Here is a 7632-nt window from a genome sequence, read left to right on the forward strand (position 1 = left end):
ACCACCTCCATGGACTTTCCTGTTAGAGTGCCTATGTTCCATGTTCCCAATCTCAACCTTTTGTCGCTTCGACCTTTACCTTTTTCTTTGTGAACTAGCTTATTTACCCTCGTCCGTTCACGAAAACGCGAGAACCCTTGCTCATTTAACACTACATCCGGGCACCGATGCAGCGGCTCTTGCTTTGACACCGTACTCGAGCCATACGGCGCGTTACTTCCGGGTAACGACCTAGCTTTAGCGCAATAATGTCTTTGATTCATGTCATGGGGGGTTCGGCTATATTTTTACGTTGGTTGCCGAAGACCTAACACAACCCTCCTCCTTTATCCGGGCTTGGGACCGGCTATGTACCGCAAGTGTAACATAGGCGGAGTTATAGTTAGATGTAAATTATAGCCTTTTTTTACAAAGGATTTATGTATAACTACTAGTGTTTATCAGTGTAAAAAGAAATAGTCTTCACATGTTAGAGAGCCAATAGCACTTCTGTCTTTGCTGCACTATGAAGGTTTTGAATCGTTACTATTCTACCATATACTCATGATTTTTGTTTAATTACTCATGTTGCAAATAAAGGAAATTTTTTTGTTTTTAATTGAAATGATTGGCTGTGTTTTTAGTCCAATATAAATTATCTATCACCAATAACCATAGTTTCACCAATTTTTTCCATAGATTCTAATTTTCAGTATTCTTGAATCTTTGAATTAAATTTGAAATTAAGATATTTTAAGGAATTACAATATGAGGGAACCAAAAGCATGAGAGAAATGAGTATTATTAATTTACACGTAATGACCAAAGAGAAAGTAGAATCATCTATCTATATGTATCTTTTCTTTCTTTTTATTATCAATTACTATCTTTAAAGATCAAGAAAAATGAAGGATATTTGATTGAAAGGTGCTTTATTTCGAATTTCACTATTTAAATATCCTCATGCCAACTTAACATTCCTTATTATATATGATTTATAATGATTTGAATTAATCAATGATCTTGCTATTTACCTTTTTTTTGTGATGTGATGTAATTATCTTTCCTTGAATACTTATATTGGGATCCGCTAAAAATAGTGATGAAAGAAATTAAAGAAACAGTTGCCAAACTTTAATTTTAGTGTGACTATTGAATTTTCATTTTTTAGATATAAAATATCATGTTTAGAGGCTTATATATGATGCCGCCTTTAGGTTCTAATTGCTTTTGTTTGACCCTGTTGACTTAGAAATGATACTTGAAGCCCATCAAATGTAATAGTTAAGTTCAACACTGTCCTTTAACTATATCATATATCTTTTTGTTCTATCTTTATTTTAGTAGTTTGAAAAGTTTTCTTTCAAATTTTACTGTTTTTTTATGAGATTATCAACCAATGCTCTGAAGGTAAGTGAAAATGATGTGACAGTGATCTTGGAATATGATAATATAGCTGATTGATTCATGACTCATTTTATATAGAGACAAGATTTAGGATGTATTTGTTCGAATTTCAAAAAGTGATATTGGATAGTTTTTAACTCAAGTTATTATGTATTTATCTTTACTTTTAAGCTACAGAATTTACAATATGAATGTCAGAAGTAAATCCCTCTCTTGCTGAGGAGGCACTACAGGAACTCATGAACAAGATAGCCAATCTAAAAATCAAACAAGAAGATTTGAATTTGAAAGTAAAGTGCAGTATAAAATAGAAGAAAATGATATTTTTCGAGCAAATTATTTGTTCTAGGAGATGGATTATGCAAACTTGAGTGTTATTGTTGGAAACAAGGGAACTTAAGTGATAAATTGTGGATTATGCAAAAAATCTAAACGTGGTCAAGTTAGTGTTGCACAAAATATTTTAACATTTAAAAATAATTTGCAATTACTATATGTTTCTTTTTCTTATAGTACTTGCTTGAACTTGTGAGAAATGTAATATTATCTTTTTTAGCATAAATTCAGTATTTTAGTTGATGAAAATTTCAAAAAAAAAAATTTTAGTTTTAGTTTATAATTAGCATTGTAAAAAGTTGTGAAAGGAGTTGCAATAACTTTTAAGTTTATCGCATACTAAATTTAATTTAGAAATGGAGTTGAAGCAACTAAATAAAATATTTTAGTATTAGTTTAGTATAGCTTAAACATAATTCAATATTTCTAAAGCATATGTATTTATTATTTTCTGTAGTCATGCCATAGTAGAAATTGTGGTAGAGAAATTGTCACAAAAACTATGTGCATGTGGAAACATAATAACAATTTTATTAGCATATAAAAAAAAAACAAATTTGTAGGTCTATATGGGATGAAGAAACAATTTTTATAATAGGAAAAAAAAGGTTTGGATTAAAACATAAATTGATAAACATAATTTTTTATGCATTTTATCTGATTCAAAGTGTAGTTAGGATTAAAAAACAATGACTATTACATCAATACGGTAATTATAAAATAAAGAAAAAGATTAATATATTCATACTTTTATATTCACGCATTATGTATTTAAATTTGTCTTGAGGTTTGTTATTTTTTTGGAAGGGAAGAACCTTTCTTCGTATCTATTTAAGCCCCTTGTTTTTGGGAACAAAGATGATTGAAGAAGTAAAAATTTTTTATTTTTTTGTTAAAAATTAAATGCAGAATGTAATAGTATATTCCTTAATTTACAAACTGTTATTGAATATGTATATAAAAATTTATTGATGTTTTTGAGATGAAAAAAATTATCCAACACATATAAACAAGATAACATAGTTGATATATATACATTAGATTATAAATTAAGTCTGTTAGTCTTTATAGTTTTGTAAAATTTTCAATTAAGTCTTTATATTTTTTTCTTTTAATTTGGTCTTTGCACAATTTTTTTTTTCAATTAGGTTCCTCTTAATAGTAATTAGTTTAATTGTATAGGACCCAACTAAAAAAATTGGTGCAGCAATCCAAATAAAAAAAAGTATAAAGTTCCAATTAAAAAAAATTGGTGCAGAGACTTAACTAAAAAGAAAAAAATATAAGAATTTAATTAAAAATTTTGCAAAACTATAGAGACTAACAAAATAATTAAACTAAATATATATTAATACTTTTATAAATAAATTATACATAAATACAATAAAATTGATTATGTACATGACCCGGGCGTAGCCCGGGCTTTACACTAGTTATGATTTCATCACATAGATGTTGGTAACTAGAACAAAAAACTAAATGAGAATATTATGATAAAGTTATGGATCATAAACAGTGGGAATCAAACACAAGGCATGTTTTCTTTCAATTGCCAAGCCAGCAAGTTCAGTCATGTCTACATCATCAGGCTTCATCCTATTGGGGAGTTGCCAATTGAAATGGTAAAGTAAGAGAGCCAAAGGAAGTGTAACGCTGGCCAACACCAAAAGTCATGCCAGGGCATATTCTTCTTTCTGCCCCAAATGGTAAATACTCAATTATTCCCTTTGAAGTCCAAAGAACTTTCTTCAAATCTCTCAGGTATAAAACTCTCAGAGTCATGCCAGTATTGGGGATCTCTTGCAATTGCCCACACATTAACCATCACTCTTGTTTTTATTGGTATTGCATAGCCATGAATGTTGGTTGCTTCGGTGCATTCTCTAGGGATCAACAATGGAGTTGGTGAGTGTAACCTGTATGGCTGTATTGACTGATTTGATTCTTACATAGGTGCTATTAATTTGGTATAGTTAGTTGAATTTAGTTTTTAATTAGGCTGTAAATCATCAATTCACTGATTTATTGTTACTGGTTCAAATTTTTGGAATTTCGATTCATCGATGGGGTAGAATCAGAGGTCGCTGATCTACGCTTTCGTTTCTCGCGGGACCGTGATTCTTGCCGAGTACACTGAATTTTCAGGGAACTTCAATTCCATCGCTTTCCAGTGCCTTTAGAAGCTACCCGCTACCAACAACAAGTTCACCTACAACTGTGATAATCACGCCTTCAATTACCTTGTTGACAATGGATACAGTATGTTTTTGCACTTTCTTTGCTTTGTGTTTGTGTTGCTATGAGTCATACAGAGATTATTATTTCAGATTCTTGTTATTGATTTTGGATTTGATGATGATTATAAGATATGATATGTGTGATCTTGTTGCTTTCGATTGTTGTCACTCTGAATGAAATGAATATTTTGTTGTTAGATTTACAGGTTTAAAGAGATTTTTCCTTTAATTATTTGGGTTGACAATGTGGCCCAACGGCCCAAGGGTCCAAGAGAACAAAAAGAGGAATACAAAAAAACGTCACCCCTTCCTTAGGCTGGAGCAAGGAACAGCAACATCCGCGGTGTCACGGATCAGGTTACTGGAGGCAAATGGCGTACTAGAACGGCCGGCGCATCCTAGCATCTAAGCTCTCACGAGCTCTCTCTTCGTCTTCCTCTGCACCTGCAACTTTTTCTCGATCTCGTTCTCGCTTGCCTTTTGTTCTGTTTGTCGCCAAATGTCTGTTTGTATTTGTATTGTCCCCAAAGGTGTTGCTGCGATGTGTCGATGTTGCATGGGAGGGACACCTTTAGTTGTTTCTTGAAAAAATTTGAAAAGAATAGCTTTCTTTGGTTTCATTGTTGTTATCCGACCTATTTTGTATGATGTCCGAGTTCTTTTTGGTGATGCATCTTTCACTTTGCCTTTTTAGGGGTAGACTTTATGTCTCGTTTGACTGTTTTCAGCATGTCGACCCTTCCTTCTAGTCTTTTAGCCTGGGTAGATACCAATGTATTGTCTTGTGTTCTTGCAGTGGATAGGGAGTACTACGAGGCTTACTGTAGACATCATAGGATTTGTGAGAATAGGGAGGATGAGAAAAATTATAAACTGGTAGCCTCCGATCCTGAGGAGAGTGTTTTTTTTTCCTCCTTTAGATAGGTTGGAGTGTCCTTTCTTTTATGCTTATGACTGCTTTTTTACCAAGCTAGGCACATCCTTTCTTTTTACTGACTTTGAGACCGACTTCCTCTGGTCTTGTAATGTGGCCTCTTCTCAGCTTCATCCAAACTCTTGGGCTTTTCTAAAAAATTTTCAGCTTCTATGTCGAGAGCTGGATGTCCCACCTTCCACTGAACTCTTTCTTTACTTGTTTGTTTTGACCAAGCCCGGGACGCTAAAAGGGAAGGCCTCTTGGTTTTCCTTCTGTGCCGTTCAGGAAAGGAATGGGTTTTCTATTTTTGATGAGTCTTTCCATGATTTTAAAAATACTTTTTTTTAAGGTCTGAGCTATGGAGGGTGCCTAACCTTTCTTTTTGGATGAAAATGACGAGCCAACCTTTTCCCTATTATGGAAAAAGCACCTTGTAGTAATCAAGTACACCATAGATAGTTTAAACGAGGTTGAAAAAGCCTTCGTGGATGTGTTACACGAGTGTTGGGGCCGGGCTCCTCACTTGGACACAAAGAGGTTTTTAGGGGACCCTAGTCAACTTTGTTTCGAGTTAGGTAATTTTCCGACCTTTAACTTTTATAATTCTTTTTGAGCTGCCTTTTGCTGTTCCTGACGTGTTTCTTTCTTGCAGAAACCATGGCTTCCAAAACCTCGTCTATGAAGTACCTTTGCAAAACCAAAAAGGAGGTGGTGGCTCAAAGTCTTCAAGGCCAAGAAATAGAGGGTGCTTCCTCTCGACCTTCTCCCCAGAAATCAGGTTCTGGCGCTGCTGCTTAGAGGAAGGTTATCCTTACTCTGGTTGTTTGCTTAGTTTCTCCCGACCTGACCTTGGAGAGTTTGGGAACTCCATCGCCTCAGGGACCTCCTCCTAAAAAATAGAAGACCTTCGGAGGGTCTAGTATTAATGATATAGAGTTCGACGGGTTTTCCTGGAGTGAAAAGAATATCCTTCTTTACAGCCAGATAGCCATGGATGATGTGTCCATTCAGCATCATGTTCCCCATATGACTAGTAACTGTATTCGTATGGTGGGGGTGAATGCTTCTCTGGCTAAGGCTCTAAAAAAGACCCTTGTTCACGCTACTCAGGAATTCCTTGACTCTACCTGGGCTTAGGTGGAGAGAGTGAATGGTCTGAAGTCAGAGTTGGAGGAGGAGAATGCCAAGTTGAAGTCGGAGCTAGAGTAGGCCCGTTCTCGAGCGGTGAAGGCTGAGGCCACGACGTTATTAGCAGAGGAGATAAAGAAGAAAATCAAAGAGAGCTATTTGCAAACTTACAGAGAGTTGATGTGTACTGGGGAGGAATTAAAGACGGCCCGAGATGACCATGCTGACCTTCAAGAGCATGTGGTTGGGGGGATGAATGAGATGTATGAGAACCTAAAAGCGCAAGTTTGGATTCTTGCCCCCGACCTAGATCATTCATTATTTAGCACGGATAATATTGTTGTAGATGGGAAGATTGTGCCTGCTTTTGAGGATGAAGAAGAGGAATCTGTGCCCGATTCGAAGGTTCAGACCGTTCGGGTCTCCCCTACTCCCGAGGTCCAACCCAAGGTCGTTAATGTAGAGACTTTTTCTTCTTCCGAGACTATCCCGATAGTACTGGTCTCTATGGTTCTCCCGACTCCTTCTGATCTGGGAACGGATGTTGCCACGGGCGAAGGGCTCAACTCGCTTTTTGGTGAGAAGCCTTAGACTCCTTTTTTAGATGTAGGAAAGGACCCGACTTGTAGGGCTTATGACATTTAATTTTTTTTCAATAGTTGGTGGCTTTCTTAAACACTTTTACTCTTTATTTTTAGTTTCTTCTACAACTTTATGAAGTAATGTTTAAAGTTATTCTCTTTATATCTCAGAAAAATTTTTCTGTATTTGGAATGACGTTGTGCCTTTGTAGTTGAACATAGTTTGCTTTGACTTTCGATTCTTTAGTAAATTATAAGTTATTAGTTTCCTTTTATGGTTCCGACTTCGAGTAGTCAGCCCTTATTAAGTTCCTTTTACAGCTTGTTTTTTGTCCGATCTCGTTGAGTTTGCTTTGTACAAGTTGTTTATATAACTTCTTACATTAATTTGTACCTCGTCGCTTCATCTTGCCGACTGTTTTTAGGTCGGGTAATAATTTTTATGGTTTACCGAGTTTAAATTAATGTGTTCTAGATAGAAAATTTTTTGGAGAAAGAAATAAGAATTTTCATTAGTAATTAAGAAATTCTTTTACAGAAATCTACGTCCTAGGGGATTGAGTACTCCTAGCCATTGTGTTGGTGCCTCATTAAAAAACGCTAAAATTGGAGAAAAAGAGTACACCTCTGCACAAGGTTTGCTTTTCTAGCTATAGCATGTCCTTAGGTTACATGTGTGCCAAGACCTCAAGAGCTCTCGCCCTTGGGTGTCGAACACTTTATAGTAACCTTTGTCTAAGACCTCTACTATCTTGTAAGGTCGTTTCCAATTAGCATCTAGCTTCCCTTTTTCTGACATTTGTACCTCGATGTCATTTCGGATCAGGATGAGATCGTTGGTGGAGAAGTTCATTTTGACTACTTTTTGGTTGTATCTTAGAGCCATCCTTTGTTTAGAGCTTCTTCCTTAATCCGAGCTCTTTCTCGGACTTTTAGAAGGAGGTCGAGCTCTTCTTTTTGTGCCTGGATGTTGGCTCTTTCATTGTAGAATACTACTCTAGGTGACTCTACGGTTACTTCTATTGGAATTATGGCCTCCATTTTGTAA

The 7632-nt window shown here is 35.5% G+C and overlaps 1 protein-coding gene across 1 annotated transcript in view; it reads left to right on the forward strand.

Moving 5' to 3' along the window:
- LOC107469024 (TATA box-binding protein-associated factor RNA polymerase I subunit B) overlaps positions 1-6770 on the forward strand; it is a 20312-nt gene extending 13542 nt beyond the window's left edge. Inside the window, exons 15-19 of the mRNA XM_016088415.3 lie at positions 3239-3483; positions 3576-3627; positions 3795-3981; positions 4158-5450; positions 5528-6770. The gene's annotated coding sequence lies outside the window, so the exon portion shown is untranslated. The remainder of the gene's footprint in view (positions 1-3238; positions 3484-3575; positions 3628-3794; positions 3982-4157; positions 5451-5527) is intronic.
- Positions 6771-7632: the final 862 nt, after the last annotated feature.

Source organism: Arachis duranensis, chromosome 10, assembly GCF_000817695.3.
Source record: "Arachis duranensis cultivar V14167 chromosome 10, aradu.V14167.gnm2.J7QH, whole genome shotgun sequence".
NCBI classification, from domain to species: domain Eukaryota; kingdom Viridiplantae; phylum Streptophyta; class Magnoliopsida; order Fabales; family Fabaceae; genus Arachis; species Arachis duranensis.